This window comes from Argiope bruennichi, chromosome 11, assembly GCF_947563725.1.
Source record: "Argiope bruennichi chromosome 11, qqArgBrue1.1, whole genome shotgun sequence".
Classification (NCBI taxonomy): domain Eukaryota; kingdom Metazoa; phylum Arthropoda; class Arachnida; order Araneae; family Araneidae; genus Argiope; species Argiope bruennichi.
In genome coordinates, this window is record NC_079161.1 from 26,563,333 (window position 1) to 26,585,221 (window position 21,889).

General features: G+C 31.7%; 2 protein-coding genes across 3 annotated transcripts in view; one reads left to right on the forward strand and one right to left on the reverse strand.

Annotated features, from left to right (window-relative positions):
• The window catches only part of LOC129956463 (ATP-binding cassette sub-family G member 1-like), a 35,259-nt gene extending 25,758 nt beyond the window's left edge, over positions 1-9,501 (reverse strand). The window contains exon 1 of one of the 2 annotated variants that reach the window (XM_056068353.1): positions 9,401-9,501. The gene's annotated coding sequence lies outside the window, so the exon portion shown is untranslated. Of the gene's footprint in view, positions 1-145; positions 285-9,400 lie in introns of those variants that run through there. The other variant, XM_056068354.1, reaches the window with a different exon arrangement.
• LOC129956464 (CUE domain-containing protein 1-like) overlaps positions 368-21,889 on the forward strand; it is a 45,059-nt gene continuing 23,537 nt past the window's right edge. The window contains exon 1 of the mRNA XM_056068357.1: positions 368-494. The gene's annotated coding sequence lies outside the window, so the exon portion shown is untranslated. The remainder of the gene's footprint in view (positions 495-21,889) is intronic.

The window sequence follows — 21,889 nt, forward strand, 5'->3', positions numbered from 1 at the left end:
CAAAAATTTTCCCGCGAGGTTATGTAGTTAGAAATATCAATGCTTTACAATAAAGAATTGAATGAATCGCATTTGAAGTTCTATACAACCTCCCCTCCCCTCACCCAAAGAAAAAACCATTTTAATTTAGAAAAACTTTACTTACGCAATAAAATTTCGGCAAATCTCCTCGGTATAAACGAAACCTGTCCTTTTTCCACCTGTCAACAAAATAGCAATTTGATAGACCTTGCCGTCAGCTCAAACGACAGGAAACCACAATGGCAGTGGAAAACATCTGTTGACAGCCTTTGTCGTATTCCCGCAGGTGATTCCCATTCAGCCTCTGGATGAGTTACTTGCGAAAATTCGACAGGATAGAGTTAGAAAAACCCAATAAGGATCCAGAAAGATCATAACTTGTGTTTTACGAGACACGCGAGTTATTTCTATGAATTGTAGAAAAACAATTGAATAGCCGAAAATCATCCGGAAATGACCATACGTCTGATTAGGTAAGCCAGTCTCCATTTAATCTTTTGACAATGATTTAAGAAATGTATTGATTTATACTATTTATTTGAATTCTTATATATTTGATAATTTTTTAAACTAGCCGCCTTTGGAGACCAGATTTCTGCTCATGATATTAATAGTATTAATTTGGTAATTTCAATCAATTATGAGGTGTTACATCTAATAACACTAACCTTTTAAACTATATTGATAAAATTAATTAATAGAATTAATGATTGGTTATTTACGCAAAATGGCAAAAATTGGCGAAATCGATTAAATTGTCAAGTCTGATCCATATCTTATCTTTGCGATATCTTAGGAAAATGCAGGAAGAGCGTATGGCCACTTATTACTTAAAGAAATTATGAGCTTCTAAATGGGGAACAAATTGACGAAATTAGGTCATTGTTTGGGGATGGGGTTACTAATCCTTTGGTTTTGGTAATTTTAAATATCTAGATTTCCGAAGAATTCTTCCAAATGGTGCTATACGATTAGTGGATATTAAAACAGCGCGGTTTTAATTCACACTAAATTGACACTACAAATGGAAGCTTAAAAGACTGAGGGAATTACGAACAATTTTCTTATGCCTAAACTGTTTAAGTCTATAAAACCAATATTCCCGGCGAGTCTACTGGTCGTTCAAGACGGCTAGCTTTATAATTTCATATTCATCCGTTTCATTCCACTGCCTTGAATATCTGTTTATGAATTGTAGTCTCTGGAGATTGACAAAGACCCTCGATAAGCAAGCGATTTTCATAACTGCATTCAAATATCCTTGAAGAACAAAGCCCGACATGCAGTTCTCTTCATTTGGACGCAAGCTGCTCCCCCACCCCATGAAGCTATTCTCGCCGAATCTGGTCCCCAATACTTTTTTCGGAAAAGGAATTTTGCATAACGCCATTCAATTGCACTGAAATTTTCCTACTCAATTCCCTGTAATTTCTTTCCATTTAAATGGAGAGGGGGGTATACGAAACTAGCCAATTTGGCGACATTTGTACGAATATTTCGTTAATTGAAGATTTTTTTATATTCTTTTGTGCATTGTCTTTAATTTTTTCAAAAAATTAAAGGGAAACTTCAAAAACAAATCTTAGAAAAGAGCATTGTTACGGAAGCCATCGACCATCAATTATTTAAAATTTTTTCCAACTATTATACAGAATCACTAGAAATTCAAAGACGGAACGATTTGCATATTTATAAATCTAAAATAAAACATCGGAAAATATTAAATTAACTAAATTCTATAAAACTTTTCAAGAATTATTGCACGTTGTTCTTTTAATGCAATACAATCTTACGAAACAAATTGGTATTAAATTTGAAACAGCCATTTCTATTTTATCTCAAATATTATTTATTTGGATTAACGTTTCTGTTTAAAACCGCATCCATTTTTGGAGCAAGATTTATCGATACCAGTTAAAAATATTTAGGACTTCATCTGAAATTAAGGAGTATCCATTGTTAGGAGAGTCGAATGTGTAGCTTTTTAAAAGGCGTCACGATTAAATGAATATACGATACGCCACTAGATATATAATTAGCGTTACTGTAGATTTCAAACCGATTCGATAGCTGTTGTAGAAAATACTGTTAATCTAATTTTTTCAGCGTATTTTAAATTTTATTGCTTGGATTTGCACTTGCATTTCTCATATGCAACTTAATACATTAGCTTACCGGATGTCTTTCATTGCCTTTTTGTTACAGAGCGTTTCAGCGTGCTCTTTACTTCTAAAAATACATCTATTTCTACACACTTCAGTTATATTAAGGCCCATTACGAAACATTAGGCTATTTTGAGTTAGACTTTGCAATTTTGAACCGTGATCAGATGCCGAGGATACCTGAACTGGCAACCCTTTTCAAATGTCTGGGCCCACACCAACTGGAAAACGTTAGACACGTGAAGCCAGATGCAGCATACGCCCAGCCAGAAGACGAAAAGTTTACTGGCGTATGCTACAAAATAAAACTTGGGCAGTGATTTTTTTAAAACAAAAGTTTAAAATAAATTGCCGGTTTGGAAAAGATTCAGAACTGCCGAAGAGGATTTGTTGAATATTGAAATAAAACATCCAGTTAAACTGAAAGGCACTAAACACGAAGTTTTTCTGTGCTTGTGAAATACACCGAAACTTGCAAAAAGTCAGAATCTATTGCTTCCAAACCGGAAAGTGGAGATTCTGGACCAACACCCAACAACTTCAAATTAAAAAAAAAATTTATTTGAAGTTCTCATTGTATTATACTAAATTTATTGAAGTAGTAAAAATTCAAGATTACAAAAATTATGAAGAGTTTGGTACTAAACAGATTTCAATATCGAATTGTATTCTAATCGATAACTTTCTGGATTCGTTTAATCCTTTTCGATCTCATATTAAAGCAGAGATTGATTTTTGATTAGGCAAACGCTTAGAGCGCTGGATTAAGAAGGGAAGGGACCCAATAGAAGGCCGATGGGGGTAAAAACACGGCATTCTAATTGTTACACAATTTTAAGAAATATTTATAAAATTAGGATTACCTGCTTACACATTAAAGTATAAAAACATTTAAACATTTTTTATGTATTAGCATATATAGCTGTTTTCCGTTTTTATTTGACGCGACATGCAAAATAATTTTTAACGGTACGTTTGTTTGAACTTTATCTTTACAAGTTTTAATAATAATTCAATAATATACTTTAAAAAATATACTTCAATAATATACTTTGTAAAAATTAAATAATTCGGTTAATTTATACAGAATTTACGATTTTATTTTGAACTTTATTTAAAAATAGCTACGCATTTTTATTAAAGCTCCAATAAAAACAGATTAGCATGTTAACTTAAATGTGTGGTCAAATGCGAAACAAAATTGATCAACTTTAAAAAGTAGATTCTCAATACATATGACCTTGGGGAAAAAAAATTACCTGCATTGCATTTTACCCCATATTTTTTTTTTGGGGGGGGGCGGCAAAATTGGTTAGCTTCGAGTACAATGTACAAAACAGGCGTTTGATTTCCAGAATATTATATTTCGCGTATTTACCAAAATTTAAAATTTGATTTGGGAATTATAGCATTTTTATAGTTGATAATTTTATTGGAATCATTCACTAAATGATCGCCAAAAGGCTTGATAGTATTTGATCTAAATATAAGTATTAATAAAAATGAATCGTCTCTTGCGAAAACTAATCTCTAAACGATCACAGATCGGATATGAAAACTGAATATTTCTTATTTGACTTTCGAATACACTTTCGGTTGCAAATTGGCTTGTTAAAAAAGTCAAGAAATTTCGCGCTACTTACGTAATGTCCAATACTTCCTGAAATGACGGTCAGAAAAAAAAAAATAAAGTACCTTTTGAAAAATTGCTGAACATGATATGCACGTGATAATATGCAGATTAATCTTCCTCGTAAAAACGAACGTTTATCAAGGTCGCAAACACTGGATGTTCGTTTAATTACAATACATTTCGTTTCTCCCTCGAGAATTACAATATTTATTCCACGCTTTATGAGATGCGAGGTTCTAACAACTGTCGTAGCATAAATTAATACGTCACTTTCAGGTAATAGCTATGTTTATATTCGTCTCGGGGAAAAGGTAAATTTTTGTACCAGTGGGCGTGGTCTCCGCAGAACTTTCTCGTGCACTCCAATAGAGGCGTCACGCTTTCCGCATAAAAAGGAGCCTTTGGCAAGGTCATGAGGGCTTAGGAATTTTATTTTCAGAATTCCGCACAGGAGTGTTTTACATGTAAAGCGAATAGGCATTTTAAAGGCCCTTTTGAGTGACCGAGTTAAAAGAAAATGTGACACAGATTTAGTTTAGTTATATTAGAGTCCAGTTTTTAAAACCATGGACAGACTTTGTAATTTTTATTCATCTCGGGTGTCGTCCTCGCCATCTTCCGCACCACAACAGTGGGAGCACAAATGGTCCCGACGGATTTAACGTGCACTAGGTCTCTTACACGGTGGAATCGGGTTCGAATCTGGAACCCTTCGCTGCAAGGCAAAACTTTACCACCAGGCCACAGCGGCCCCTTAAGTAATAAGGAAAGTACTTTTAAAATTAGCACTTTTTAAGTGTACGTCTAAAGATACTAATATTTGGAAGTCATAGTAGATCTATGAAAAATTCATTCATAATCAAATCATGCCAGATATATTTCTAAAATTAAAAATCGAATAACCAACCAAGTCATTAAGTAGCGGCGAAATAATTAGAACAAAGATCAATTCAGTAACGCATTCTTTTACATTGTATCATACGTAATTAATCCTTTGCCATTTGCAAATTAATGAAATGCATTGTCATACATAAGTGTTTATAAGGAGTTTATTGCTTGAAAACTTCAAAAATAGTTCGAAGCTTGTTTAGAATTCCTCAAAACCGAAGTGAAAGTTTTTGCTATTATACAGCTCTTTAATCATTATTCAACAAGAACAAGAAAACTACATTCCGCACATCTGTGTCAGGGTGGGCATAGGATTGGCAAAGGTTAACACTGTTAGTGCATATTTTATCGTAATTATTTTTTAAAGTCTTAAAGTTTAAATTTAATGTTTACGAAAAATAAGGATCTTGTTTGCTTAACTTGTTATTAGCATTGTCTTCGATAGGAAGCGTCTTTACGTTTAATTTTAAGCAATATTTATTAACTAATTTTCTTCGCTATCTAATTAGATAACACTTTTGGATTTGGAAAAGACCGTATTGATTCAACTGAATTTTTGGAATACTTCGGACGTATATGGATTCAATGCAGTTTATATATCGAATTATAAGTTCTGAATGGCAATTATCTTGTCGAAAAAGTGTTTTTAATGAATGCACCATCCTCTGAAACCACAGTTAAGGGGTTAATTTGAGGTTAAATTTTAATCCATAATAGCCGATAAATTCTGCTTTGCTAGAAAACAATCTTTTTATTAATGAGAAATTTCCACTGAAGCTTTAATAAAACAATCAGTATTTTTAAGCAGAACTTGAAACAAGTAAAATATGTACTATAAAAGTCGTCCTGGATTAAGTCAGCTGTTGAAAACTTCGTTGTATATAAGCATGCGAAAAAACAATTTAGCAACACTCGGCGTTATGCCAATGCAGCCCATAAAGAAAAATTTTCATGCAAAATTCTTTTATAAACGATAATACTCAATCCATTGTTTGAAAATTTTAAAGAATTGAGGCAGTTTAATGCAAAAAAGTACTTAAAAATCTAAATGCTTATTGGAGAATCAGACTTTGCATTTTTAAATAGCACGAGATGCTTTTTTTCTTAATAAGTTATTAATTTTTAAACAATCGTGGAGTTAAAATAGAATTAACATGTAATTACAATTCCGATTATGAAAGCGATGTTGAATATTTTAATCTTCATCGACCGTTCAGTCAAATTGTGAATCAATTTTCAACCAACGAATCAGAAATTTTAAACATTTATCAGTATCAATAAGATAAAATAAATCCATTGAGTCTGTATGCTTTGCGGGTGTTTTTAGGTTAGTTACATTTCTTGATTAAACAAATCTAATCGTTATATTGTTGGCACAATATTGAGCAGACGCAGTTTGAAAAATCTGTGCTAAAACCTGCACTAAATCATTTATTTAGCGTTTGAGTTAAATTGAAAAATCTTAATCTTGAATAACTTATTTGGGCTTTTATACAAAAATTTAGAGGTTGCAGTTTTGTATACGTAACTGGCAGTATACAAAGCATTTTATAGAATACATAAGTATTTTTCAGACAAAGTGAAATTCGAGAATTTAAAATATTTTCGAGGCTATTACATATGTTACAGAATACAATTTATACAATGGTATTCTATTGTGTTGCTGTAACTTATGACACTTTAAAGTCCGCTGACAGTTATCTATCAGCAATTTAAGCCGGATGTTTTTTCAGTAGCGCCAATTAAGGTCAAGAGTACGATTTAGCTACTCGCGTCACAATCCTTTTTACGGGGGTGGACTTCGTAATTTAGACCTGAATCAGAGAATAATCACCTCTGAACCAGTACTCCCAGTGGTATTACTCTCGACATGAAGGACTTTGTGACCACGACAGATTTATACGTGCTCCAGCTACCACACATACGGCGAGTCTTCGGTCCGAGGGGTTCGAACTCGAAACCCAAGGGATGCGAATCCAACGCCCTACCAACCAGGCTATCCTGACCACACAATGGAATATTCTATATCGTAGAATATAAGTCATATGCAATACCCAAATTTTTGATAGAAAAAAATTTAGGCAATATGACCCGATTATAAAGCTGTTATTGTAGAGTCGCATTCTACAGAAGTACAGTTATTTCAGAAAAAGAATTTTTAAAGTCTCGAACATACCAAAAAGCGAAGTTATACACTAGGTCAAGGAAATTATAAATCGTTAAAATATTTCCTACTACACTGGTTTGCCACTTTGAAAACTAAGTATTTTATGCCATGACAAGTTTTAATCGTTTCTTACTAAGCCAAAAAAAAAAAAAAAAAAACGTGCGAGTATTTAAAAGAATACCAGATTTTGCTGGCAACAGATATACGAAACAACTCCCGTGTGCGTTCCAGCATCCATTTCCGAACTACTCGGAGCGATTTTTTTTATAAATTGTTTAGCTGGTTATAAGAACCGTATATCATTACATTATAACCAATCATTTTTTATGCGTTACGAATCAGAATGTTAATTTTTCAAGTGAATAAGCTTAAAAGGAAAAGAATGGCATTAAATGCTTTTATATGTTTAGACGTATACCAAGAAACTGAAGAGAAAAAACCTGAAAATTCTAGATTAATAGAATTTTGTACAAGTGTCTTCTTGAAAGTTCAAATAATTTAGCCTTGAATTCAACCATCGTCTTCACACATTTTAATAAGAGGAAAATAAATGATTTAACTAAGAAATTAATGAACCTACTAATAAATTTCGTTGTATTTTTTTAACTACATTAAAAATAGAGAGATACATTTTTCAATTCACATTTAAACTTAGACGTGAAAGAATAGTATAAATTCTATGCTTCGAATTAACATGCTTAGTATTCTTCAATTAAAAGCATTGCTCCAATTCACTCGTTTGGGGGCTAGAAGAGGGTGAAAAAATGGGTAAACTAGGAAAATGTTATGCTTGCGTTATAAGAATACGAGTAAATTGTATAAAGGCGTAAAATTTGTCACTTTAAGACATTTGCCCTACACCCGCGCGCCCGAACATCAAAACTGTACTACACGACTATTTCCACACGAATAATTACAGAATTGACGAATAACTAGTTTACTTTTAATATATTTATAATAGCAAAAAAAATGCTAAACGCCATTTTAAAAATTACTACCGCTTGAACACAGTTAAAGCTGTTACTCTAATAAATTCTAATAAATTTCAAGCATTTGAAAATAAAATTGCATTAGAACATTCGATTTTTCAACAAGACTTCAATACAAAATAATTTTTATATACATATATAAATATATTGTAGCAGTTGGATGAATAGAAGCTTTTGAAAATTTTTTAATTCGATTTATTTCACTTTGTGAAGCACCTTGTATACCAGAAGCGATGATAAAACCGACATCTATTTACATCACGATAAAAGTGTAAGAAATACAAAAATTTTCCTTCTGAGATTTTAACACGAGATTTTGATAGGGATTTCTTTGATACTTGCCGATTTAAAAAAGGGAATTTTAGGTATCCTTAAAAGAATGTTGTAAGCATTAAGAATTTTTATCCCTTCACTCGGAGCGTGAGAAAATGCCGAGACCAGCAGTTTTAGAGTCCGTATAAAATTAAATAAAAAGTGGGAATTGGATCAGGAAATAAGAACATCTTAAAATAAAATTAATATGGGCAAAATTAAGATAAAAACGAAGTTAGGATTTAAATTCGATTAAGAGATAAATATATATAAAATGTTAGTATAATCGTCAAAAAAAAATACTTCCACTGCGGGATTTGGATAAATCTCCACTTATTACGTTTCCCGACTTCGAAAAACTAATTTGGATGCATACTGATACGTGTGTTTTTAAACAGGATAAGTGAAATAAATACAAAATAGGTAAAAGAAATTTAGTATGTGGTCCCGTATATTCGAATTTCCTTCTTGAACACTTCATCTTCATATACGTTTATATTTTTTCATATGAAGCTAAACAAAAAACGAAACGCATACAAAATAGTCGACAGAAAAACATTTCATCTGTTTCAGATACTAACTGCTTCCACTCAAGATGCTCCGTTAGCTCGATTATAGGCATCAAACTCTTTATTTTGATAGGTGTAAAACATGCTTACTGGTATGCAAGAAATCGCAGTTCAATTCACGAATTCATTCAATTTAAATCAAGCACAGACAAGACAAACGGTAGAACTTGCAATTGCCTCGCAACAGATTTATTCAGATTTTCAAATGAGTCATTTTTAATTCAAGTCCCTTTGGAAAGTTAGTTTGAGAATTGAAAGTAATAAATTCGATACTGAGAACCCACATAGAACAAAGTCTTTAAATAATCCGCGATACTCAAAAGGCATTTGAGAAGAAAATGACCTAAAAAGGGGTTTAATTTTCAGTAATCGGCAAAATATAACTTCTAAACAAATTCCAAATCGAAACTAATAGCTTTTATCAGGAAAATTTTGGATAGACACAAGTTAGCCTTCAAAACTTTTCATTAAAAGAATACTTTCTTCAAGCAAAATCCACTTCCATTTGCCCAAAAAACAACTTAAATTTCCTAATACTAAATTATATACACATATAAAGATAACTATTTAATCGTAGCAAAAACCATGCTACTAAGACAATTCCAAAACACTTCTATTGCATATTTTTTAACATGAGCTAGAACATGCAACTACTCACCAGATGTCAATTTCCGGGAAGAGCTCTCAGCTTCGGCTGAGGTCTGCGAATGTGAACTGCTGCGATTCGCTCCGTCAGCTGAAAAAGAACGTTTTCTCACGAGATACGGTCACAGTTAACTGGTGTGACCACAGGCCTCCCTCTTTCTGACCCTTTTCCAGAGCATTCACTGGTGTCGCAGTCACTGACACAACAGCGGCCAAGTGCGAAAATGTAAACAAAGACACCCTTTCTGAAAGGTCTGTTGGAACCGGGTTCGAATTTCGAATTCAGTTCTATAACAGCATGATTCGAAATTCTTATTATATAAACACAATACAAAACTTAATTTAGTTCAGTTAAAAAGGCGTCCCAAATTGTTTAGTTTAATTATATTAATATCCTGTTTTGAAGCAATTCTAAGACTATTTCGGGACGGATTTCGTAATTTTGAACCACTGTCAGATGACGGGGACGTCACATGAGTTAGTATATTTTCCTTTTGAAATGATGAGAACTATTTTCAAACGGATTTCATCATATTGAACCAACCTTAGATGACAGTGACAACACTTGAGCCATCACTTCTTCACAAAGAATAAGGTCAAATGCCACGCTGAATGTGACTATCAGTATCCTATGTGCAATATATACATTTGGTGAAAGTATGACTCGAATCTGCGACCCTTCTATTACGAAACAGAAGCTGTAGAACAAGACTTCTATGGCTCGCTCCTGAGCTGCGGTGGCATGGTGGTAAGGTGCCGTTTTCGGAACCGGAGGGTTCCAGGTTCGAGACCTGATTCTATTAAAGAACCATCGTGTAAGCGGGTCTGGTATATGTTAAATCCGTCTGCGCCAAATCCCCTCCCTCTGTTGTGGTGTGGAAGTTTGGAGAAGAAGTTCCAGCTCAAATGCCGTCCTCGTTATCTGACCGTGGTTCAAGATTACGAGGTTCGCCCCAAAATAGCCCTACTATTGCTCTGAAAAGTTACTTTAATGTAATTAAACCAACAGAATTAATGATCCTCGATCAGATAAAAATAATATTTTAATTAGTACAGCGCCGTCTTAAATTTCACTAAAAATCAGCATGTATGCATTTACAAATAACAGCGAATTTAGTATGAACTAGCCTTCTGGGTGCCACTACGTACCTAAGATCTCTATACTTAAATTTCACTTTGAAGCAATAAGAAAACTTTTTTGAAACAATCCTACAATTTTGAGCCTTGATATGATGCCAATATGATATTTGAGCCAGTAATCTACAGTACGAACATCTACACCCCAGTAACAAGTAGATATCTGATCCACAAGTATGCATTTTAGATGGTGTGAGGGGCTGGGGGTTAGTCTCGTCTTCTTAACCGGAGGATTCCTGGTTCGATTCTCCATTCCACCGAAGAACCATCTTGGAAGTGGATCTGGTGCACGTTAAATCCGTCAGGGTCGAATGCATTCCCGCTGGTGTGATGCGGAAGTTTAGAGAGGGGAGTGCGGGCTCAGGTGTAGTCCTCGACATCTGACTACTATTTAAAATTACGAGTTCCATCCCAAAATAGTCCTAGTGTTGCTTTAAAATATGATGTTAATATAATTAAACTGAGTATTATAGGTGGTGAATGTTAATGGAATTGATTATAGAATTTGCAATGTTTTGATCGAGCTCCAACCAATGGGGCACTGTATTCTTCCCAATCCCCAACCCCACCATACAAAGGAGAAAAATAGATATTAGAGTAATTTTTTTTTTTTAGTGCTCTAAAATTTAAGACGTTGACTGCCAATCACGAGGGTCTGGTGCACGTTAAAACCGTCCGGCCCAAACGTCCGCCAGCTGGTGTGGTGTGGTGTGGTGTAGGGGAAGGTTCCAACTCAGGTGTCTTCCTCGTCATCTGACCGCGGTTCAAAATTAACGAGGTTCGTCCCAAAATAGCCCTAGTGTTTCTTTAAAACGGGACGTTAATATAACTAAACCAAGCCAATCACGAGATATCTCGGGATGTTATCGGTTTGTTTTGAATTTTTACAATCTATTATATGAAGTATAGAGAAAATATTTGAGATTTTTACGAATCTCCACTTTCAGATCAGCCTGAGTTCGAAAAACATATTTTTTAGAAAATGTCCATCTGTCTGTCACAAAGATAGCTCAAAAAGCTTTGAGCTAGACGGATGAAATTTGGTATATAGTCTTTACAACAAATTTGTAGACAGCAATCTAATTTTGGGCAAAATCTTTTCAGAAGAAGCCTGTTTGTCCAGCTGTCCGAATATACGATAACACTGTAACAACAAAATGAAGGCAGCTAGATAGATAAAATTCGGTACACAGATTTAACATCTATAGTTTAAACACTTAACAAATTTGATTTGAGCCATATCCAGAAGGTATCTGTCTATCTGTACTTTCAGAAACATGTAGATACAATGACTAAAATATATTACATTTTATATGAAATTTGTTGACTACAAGTGGAGTTTTGTATTGTTTGCCAAATTTTTGTTTCATTCTATTGGGAAAAACGTGTCTAAAACACAAATTCGACTTACGGATACTATTAACCCTATGCCAGAGATTAATCGCCAAAACATTCGCCAAGGATGGCACAATAGATTCAGTAAAAGCGCTAAATTCATGCCAAAAATTAATATTTCGTATGCGGTCCTGTCATTTAGATTTAACCTTGGGCCTCAGAGCGGGTCATAGTAGTCAATGTGTGATTATCTTTATTTATAACTAGCCGCCTTTGGCGACCAGCCGGTTCGCCAGTATTACCACTCGCTACAATTTTCAATTAAATATTTTAAGTAACTGATCTCTTAATAGCTTCTCAAACAAAACATTTTTAATCTTCAAATTTTGATAGTCATACCAAACTTATACTGTTGTTTAGATCGTTTCATTCAATTTACTATATATATTTTCCTAATGTGTTGTCATTTCCAATAAAACTTCAACTTTAATTTAAAGTGGAAATGCTGAAATTCCAATTAGTATAAAGATATTTTTTAATGAAACTTAGCTTTTTTTTATTTATCATTTTTATTGTTATTTTATTATTATTATTATTATTGAATATGAGTATTGCAAACAGAATCGCTCGGTATTTAAGTCTTATGTGAACTACAAAATATTTTTCATAATTTATGTAATATCTCAAACAATAATTCAACAAAAATTTCTCATATTCAGCATAAAATTCAGTTTTTAATTTTGCTTTCAAAAGGATTGAAATGAAATCAATAAAAATATTTTGTTCCGGCCTATAAATATATTTCAAAAATTATGAAATCTAAATTTAATGCAGTAAGGTATCAGATTCTGAGAAATATTCTGGACACACCAAATTTTAAATAAATGAATGAATGTTTCTATTTTCAACGATCAACTAAGACTTATTTATGAAGTTTTGAATGTTAAAAATTTAGAAAAACTCAACATTTTCATAATCTTAGGCGAATTAATCTTGAGAAACCTGCGCGCTGATTGGCGTATTTTCTTTGAAACGATCGATGGAAAATCTAAAATTATTCTTTTTTTTTATTGAATAGTGATATTCAAATTTTCATAAATCAGTCAGTTTAAGTGATTGATTTAGTTGATTGAAAATTAACTCTTTTTATTTAAAATATTAGTGTTTCAAGAACATTTTGTTATTCGTGATTTCCACAGCAGAAGCTTTATGTAAAATCAAAAATTCGTTATTTATTAGAGCATTTATTGAATCAAGTTACATAAAATATAATCATTTTCCATTTAGACCATTTTAGCAGATCTGTGTCTTACTAAAGGTTTACAAATTAGCTGTGTGGCCCTGATTTGAATGGATATCCTGTTCATATTAAACAAAACTTGCCTTAAAATAAAACCGATTTATTGGATTAATAATACAGATAGTGTAAAAGATCATAAAATAATTTTTCTTGAATTTATTTCTTAAAAAAATAATATTTCATATTTGTTTCATTTCCTACAGACACGTGCCGAAAATTATATTTTTGCAGATTTCATTTCCAAAAAGATTTAATTTATTTTTAGTTGGAGCTTTAATCAATGTGATGGCAACACTTTGAAAAAAGCTAATTTTTTCCCCATGAATGCGAAACGTGCTCGTGCAGCTTAAATTTTATTTTTATTTTGTACGAAAAAAATTGTTGAAAAATATAGTTAAAATATTTATTCAAAAATTCATTAAAAATAGACATTTAATTTTAAGGTTAAAACATTGGTATCATTTAAAAGATAAATTTTTGATCCTTAACGTCATGTAAAAATCTTTTTTGTGCGGTATTATTTTCGGAAGTTATAGCAGAAACACGCCAAAATTTCGCTTAATTTTTAAATAAATAAAATTCTAATTAAAAATTCGAAAAAATAACCCCCATGTGCACATTCCCGGCTTCCAAAGTATACACGTGCCAAATTTGGTAGCTGTATGTCAAATGACCTGACCTGTAGAGCGCCAACACACACACACACACACACATTGAGCTTTATTATAAGTACAGATAAAGATGAATGTGTGGTTGCATTTATGTGTGTGAGAGTGCATGTTGGCGCTGTACAGATCAGACCATTTAACTTGGCACATATTTAGTTTGGAAGATGGAAATGTGTTCCTCGGTGCGATCTTTTTTTTAAATTAATTAAATACTGAACTGAATTTAAGCGTTTTTTGTGATAATTTCGGCGAAAATATTATAATTCAAAAATGATTTATGCATCATCTTAAAATTCAAAAAATTATCTTTTTAATGATGATGATGATTATTTTGCAGTATTATTTTCTCGATTCCTAGAATAAATATTTTAAACGTATTTTCTGACAATATATTGAACACGAAATAAAAATAAATATTTAGCTTGCATAAACCCGTTATGCTTGCGGAGGGGGAAAAAATAGCTTTTATCAACGTGTTGCCATTTTGCTGAGAAAAGCTGAAATTATAAGATTAGTTTAACTCTTACTGCAATCCAACCATAGAAAAGTGCAATTTTCAGCACGTGTCCATAGGAAATAAAATAAATATGAAACATGATATTTTCTGGAAAAATAAATGCAAGAAAAAGAATTTTTAAAATATTTTCATTATTAATTCCATCATTTTGTGTTTTTATATGCAAAGAAAAAAATACCAAAAGCTAATTTCTAAATCTTTAAAAATAAACATATACATTTAATAGTAAAACAATTGTTGGTTATCCTAAAGTAGTGATTTTCAAACTTACATAACTTGGTCAAATTTGATCACAGAAAATAGAAACGTGCGCTCTTTTAAAATTTTTATTTATTTAAATTTGAAAAGTCAAGAATATTTAATTGAATATGACTCCTTAGGAACAAGAAGCTGTACAAAATTTAGACCTTAATTTTTTCAGAAGTACATTTATTATGTGAAATAAATTATTATTTAAATCCCTTTGAAAATGGAACTAAAAATTGTATCTTATGAAGAAGCGTAGAATTTGTTATAGAATAATCTTTTCAGATATATTATTAATTATAACATTTATTTTGTAATATTTTCAATACTGAACGATTCTGTTTTCTGAGCTCATATTTTTTGAAAGTTAATGAATGAAAAATCAATCATTATAATAGTTTTAGCAAAGACACTTTTGTTTTAATTGAAGTTTAAATTTAATTCCGTTTCATATTAAAACTCAAAATTTTACGGGAGCTAATAAGAAATGAGAGAGATGCATAGTATAATGAATAGAATGGCTTAAGACTTCTAAAAGATTCTTACGATAAAGATATGCGCTATATGATTACAGCTTCAAAATATTTTGCTTAAGAAAGCTAATTAGAGACTAAATTGAATAAAATATTGAAAATTTTAGCGAGCTTTAATTACGGTGAACCAAATGGTCGTCAAAGGCGGTTGTAACACATTAAAGAAAACTGATGCTTATGAATTATTAACCGCGTGCCATTATCGAGCAATAATTGTGAAAGAGCATATTTCGCGATTAATCGCCGGGATGTGATAAATACATCACAAATCGATATGTTTTTTGAAAGCCTTTTTTTTTTTTTTTTTTTTTCCCAACAGGTTGAAATTAAAATTTGATGCAGAAGCTCACATATCAAATTTCATTCACCTAAATTGTTACGTTTTTTAAATATCGCATTTACGTGAATGTAAAAGCATAGACAAACATATGGTCAATCTCTTGAAGGATTTGGATTAAAATTGGGTACGAATGTGCTCTTGAGAACTGTGAACAAAATTTTATTTGTCTAGCTCTTTGCGTTTTTCAATTATCGTGTTCATTTGTACTTGGAAGGTAGTACAGCTGAACTTCCTCTTAACAGATTCTATATATTTAGTTAAAACCATTTACTAAATTTCAGCTGTCAATCTCAAAGCGTTTTTCCGCATATAGACAGTTATAATTCCAAAGAAACTGTTTTTCAGACTCAGTGAAGTCTGAAATTTGGAGATTCGGTGACGTCTCGAAATTAATTTTGTGATGAAGACAATACTTTCCCTTCGTACACTTCGTATATGAGATTAACTTTAATTTAACAGTTATCAAAAATGCAGGAAAAGTACTAAACCTTAACTACACAATTTAAGAAGTCTGAAGGGCAGGGCTAGTCTACTAACTGCAAATCTATACTTATATAAAGCTCAATGTGTGTGTGTGTGTGTGTGTGTGTGTGTTGGCGCTCTACAGGCCAGGACATTTGACCTACAGTTTCCAAATTTGGTACATGTATACCTTAGAGGTCGGGAATGTGCACCTGGGGTCCGTTTTTTTTTTTTTTAATTTTTAATTAGAGTTTTAATTATTAATTAAAAACTAACTTTCCCGCCAAAAACTCTTTTCATTTTCTCTACCGCCAAATGAGTAAGGGTTCAGTTTTTTCCCCTCACACTAATGAGGCTATGCTTAACATTTTTCGGCCGATTATTTCAAATGATTCTGTTTATTTTCTTAGTGTTTGATGCATTTAAAATTAAACATTGTTAATGAATTGATCTTTCAGATTCATTCTGAAGTACTTTTGAATTAAAATAACACCGAATAAAGGAAATTAAAAATGTCTAATCTGCATAGCGTTACCCCAACTGGCGTAGAAAAATTCACGCATTTGCGTTACCGTAACTGGCGTTAAAAATTCACGCATACGCATTGTGTTCTGATTGTTGACAACCATTATCAACGGATGATTTAAATTATTTTTAGGTTAGTTGCATGCTTTTGTAATTAAATTGTATTTATGTTAGTTATATATTTTTTGTATATGCTTATAGTTTTAATATGTTTATATTTTGTATTATATTGTAGGTTAATATTTTGTATATGCTTATATTTATATTTTTTGTTTTGCTTATAGTTTTAAGTACATCGTTTTTTAAGTAGTTTTTTAAACCTGTTTTCGATCGATTATTTTAAACTATTCATTCTATTTTCTTAGTATTTGATGCATTTAAAATTAAACATTGTTAATGAATCGATCTGTTCATGATGAATCCGAGAAAATTTTGTTGATAAATTCTTGAGATATTACATAAATTTAGAAAGATATTCTTTTGCCCATAAGGTTTAAACGCTCAGTGATTCTGTTATCAGTAATCATATTATAAAAAAATGCTTTGTTTCAGTAAAAAATATTATTATATTAATTGCAGATTAATTCTTTCCACTTTAATTGAAAGCATAAATTCTACGGGTGCTAACAGAAAATCAGAGCGATACATATCACGTTATGACTGAAGGACTTTATAATATTATGAGTGAATTATATGACAATCAAAATTTGAAAATATTTTGATGAAGAATCTATTAAAGTAGGAATTGCGTAAAATATTTAATTGTTAAAATTTAAACGAACATTAAGATTGGCGAACCGGCTGGTCGCGAAAGGCGGCTAGTTAATAAATAAATAACCAGTGTGAATTGTCTTCCCGAAACTTTCTCGTGTACTCCCGAATAAAAGTGTTACCCCAAAGAACAAATTGCATGGCATTTTCGTACAATAGTTAACGAAATATTCACTTTTTGCGTGAAAGCATTTTTACTGAATCTATCGGATGATCCTTGGCGAAGGGTTTATTATTATTATTATTAATTCCTGACATGCAGTTAATAGCATTCGAAAATCGAATTTGAGTTTTAAGCATTCTTCCAAACCGATTGAAAAAAAAAATCTAACACAAAACTACACTTGTAGTCACAAAATCACATGCGAAATTTAGTATATTTAAATTATTCTGTTTTTGAATTATCGAGTTTAAATGTTTCTGAAAGTACAGATTGACAGATGGTCAATCGCTTGTTGAATTTGGCTCAGAATTTAATAGGTGCCTATTTTACCATGAAAGACCGAAATCTGGATTATGTCGACTTTCACCGACAATGTCGACATTCACACAATCACTTTGTGTGTATCCAAAACATTTGCTAAAAGCCCTTATTTTACACTTACACCGGCAGATGTCGAATGTACCATGCACTGATGGTGAATGTTGAATATGTCAAAGAATACGTCATTTTTTCTTCTCCGTATTTCAGAAGCAATAAAGCATCACAAAGGTGACGTAACTCTTTCGTCTCTTTTGGCGAGAAGTGTGACCAATCACAGTGAAGAGAGGATTCGTCAATCTGTGGAGGAGTTTTCACTGCATTACTAAAGCCGAGAATTTAAATGCCGTTGTAGATTTCAAAAGGCAGCCCATTTTTTTTTTTTTTTTTTTTTTTTGACATGTAGTTTTAGATTCTAGAGTGAAAAGAAAGGATGCTCATTATTACTTGCCTTCTTAATAATGATGGCAATTATACTTGAAAAAAATGATAAGAATTAAGATTTTATTTTTAAGTTTAGCCATCGAAATACTTGAACGAACGAATACAACTTATACAACGAATATTTATACTTTAGTGGACTCTTCTGCTGTAATCAAGCAATTAGGATTTACGGTAAAATAATCTCTCCAGAATAAACAGAATAAGAATATTTTTGCTGCATTTTCAAATCATACTTTATTATTTAGGGAGGAGGTCGAAACCAAAAATCAAAAATATCAAATGATTACAAAATGATTGTGATAATATTTAAACATTTTTTTATCATAAAAAAAAAAAACGGTTTCAAAAGATTTTCATTTATTTTTAAGCTATCAATTTTTAAATTAGACCCCTTAAATTTATTTTTATATAATAACGAAACTTCAACAGCATATTTCTTTGTTTTGTAGTCATCTTTATTGTCTCTTTTTCGACCTCCACTAAAGCACATCTGTACTTGTCGATAAACATCGGTGATGGCCAGAATGTACAAGATTATAATCAAATATTCGGTCCTTCACCGACGTATTTGGTATGTGTTGACATTTTCTGGTGAAGTCCACATTCTCCAGATTTCAGTCTTTCTCAGTAGCATCTACACTATACATATTAATTCTGAGGACCAAATTGTATTTATCTAGCTCTCTTCGTTTTATAGGGATCATGTTAGCTTATATTCAAACAGTCGGGCAGACAGATTTCCTCCGGATAGATTTTGCTAAATCTGATAGAAAACCATATATCAAATTTCATTCATTTAGCTCAAAGCGTTTTTGAATTATCTCAGTCATAGATGTTCATTTTCTTAAAATGTATTTTTCGAACTCAAGGTCTAAAACATGGGAAATCGTCTAAATCTCGAGTTCGAATTTTTCGACGATTACTATACTTTCTCAATACTACGTATACGAGAAAGTAGAAATATCCTGGTTCTATTATTAAATGTTAATTATATTCTGATAAGAGATGTTTTATCAATTTTACTTTCTCCTAAACAAAGTATAGAAGTATTGTAATCGCCGAAAAATTTAAACTCCAGATATCTCTACATGTCGAACCATTCTGAGTTAGAAAAACTTATCTTTAGCATTATCTTTTATCTGTTTGTGAATAGGGTTTATACAAAAACCGGTTTTCGAATTCAATATTTCCAAAAAACCGGTTTTAGCCGGTTTTCGAATTTTTTTCAAAAAAAAATAGAATAAGAGAAAATATTTTATTTAATTTATATACAATCACAAAAAAACGAAATCAATATCAAAATCAGAATATATATAAAAAATAAGGATTACGCATATTTATTACTTACACAAAATAACGAAAACTGAAACAAACATTTCAAATAATACTTATATTTTTTCACTAATTTTAATATCTCTTAAGAAAATAGGATTTTAAAAAACATAAAATATCCACTGAACGGTGACCAAGTCTTGTTCTTATTTTGGACACAATATTGCCTGAAATCGAAAATACTCGTTCACTAGCTACTGAGCTTGGTTTTATAGTTTTCATGGCATCAAATAACAATTCTAAGTTCTTTTTGTTCTTTTATTCGTTGCCTCAAATAATGAAAATTCAGCTTTCAGTGTCTTTGGATTTGCAAGTTTTTTTTCAAGGTCTTCAAGAAACTTATTAATTGATTTTTTCATGGCTTCTTTTGAAAAAGCATTACTCTGATGAGTAGTTTCTTCCATTTTCTTTTCATCAGAATCGGTTTCCACATAAAAATTAGGAAATATTCTAGATAATATCTAACCAGATAACTTAATAATTTCCTGTTTTTGAAACCAAAGAAAGTACACTAGATTTTTTTAGCTAAACTAGAAATGTTTTGTATATTTGGCAAATACAGCAAACGAGTTGCTAATTTTACTTGTCTTCTTTCTGAAATTCTTTCTTCTAAAGCATATAATAATTTCAAACTTATTTCAGTGTTTAAATTATTTCATTAATTTAACAGAAATTCAAATATACTTTCACTTGTTAATAAATTGGCATCTCATAGCTCTAAGCCTTCAACTGCTACACGAAGCGGTCCCAACCGATAAAATTCAATTTTTTTTAATTAATTTATTATTTTTTTATGAAGAAGACAAATATCCAGGCGCTCCGGAAAACCGGTATTTAAATCAAGAAAACCGGTTTTCGAATATGACAAATTTACTTTAAAAAAACCGTTTTTTTTTAAACCGGATTTGGAAAACCGTCGAGCCCTATTTGTGATCACCATAATTCAAAAACGCTTTGAGCTAGACGGGGGAAATTTGCTATGTGTAATGACGAACAAATTTTTGGATTTCTATCTAATTTTGACGAAATCTATTCACTGGCAATCCTTGTGTCTAGCTGTTCGAAAACAATTGAATTTGATCAATACAAAACGCAAAGAGCTACTTAAATAATATTTGCTATGCAGTTTTAACATCTAAAATACAGATTTTTATCAAATTTTAAACCAAATCTGTCAAAGAGTTGACTCTCTGTTTGTCTGTCTATACTTTCGCATGCATATAACCGCAAAGAATCATAAATGCAATGACTTAAAACAATGAAATTCGGCATGTTATCTTGTGGAGTGTGGATCAAAGTTTGATCTGGGGAAAAAGTTGTTCAAAATACATATTCGAAAGACAGACGCAGTTAAAAATTGCCAGATTCACGTCAAAGATCTATATTTTTAATTACTGATTTGTGGTCCTACCAAAACTGCGAAATTCACCAGATTTCCGGGGGGGGGAGCGGAATACGACATTTATTGGTGAGTATGCGAAATAGTTTCGCAGAGACTACTCACACTGGCTTTATACTCGATATACTGCAACCAACTTTAAAAAAAAAAGGATCTTCAACGAAACGTTTTGCTATTTTAAACTGTCAAAACTTGTTACTTTATTTGTTACTTGGTTGAAAAATGTGTTACTTTGTTAGTTATATAAAGATTAAATTAAAATCAATAATTTTTTTTTTTTATGTTTGTGGAGAAAAGGGGGCCTCGAAATTTATAGTGGGTCTTAATCCGGTCCCTGGAAGGAGGACACAACATTCGTGCAACATGTATTGACACAATATGATTTTCTCGGTATAATGAAAAAAAAAAACATGAATATGAATTTTCGAACGTCTTCTTTTCAACCAAAAGATACAAACTTCTACTTGCAGAATTTTGTCCCTAATTCGATAAAAATCAAATATGTTGGTTTTAAGGTCGTAAAAAAAATTCAGCAATCTACATTTTTGCGTTTTAAGTTACTATGTTTGCGGAGAAACAGATAGGCATAGTTTCGAAAACGGATTTTTTTCGGATTCGCAGGAATTTATTAAATTCATGAAATCGAATATTTGGATGATTACAATATTTACTGTTTTCATACTTTTTTGCATGAAAAAGTAACCAGATGGATTGGTCTTCTTAAGACTTTCTCATACATTCTCTAAACGAGGTGTTACCCCCCCCCCCTCCCACATAAAATTAAGGACCTTATGTAAGGCCGCTTATATCTTGCAAAGCATTGACGAAAAATCGTTATGAAATATTAACCTTTGGTGTGAATTTAGCATTTTTACAGAATTCTATTTAATGATCTGTGGGAATTTTCCTAGTGATTAATTCCTGAAATGCAGTTTAATACATAAAATCTGAAAATCGATTTTCCGACGGACGCGTTTTTTCCGACCAGTTAAAACTAAAACTTGACATAGCA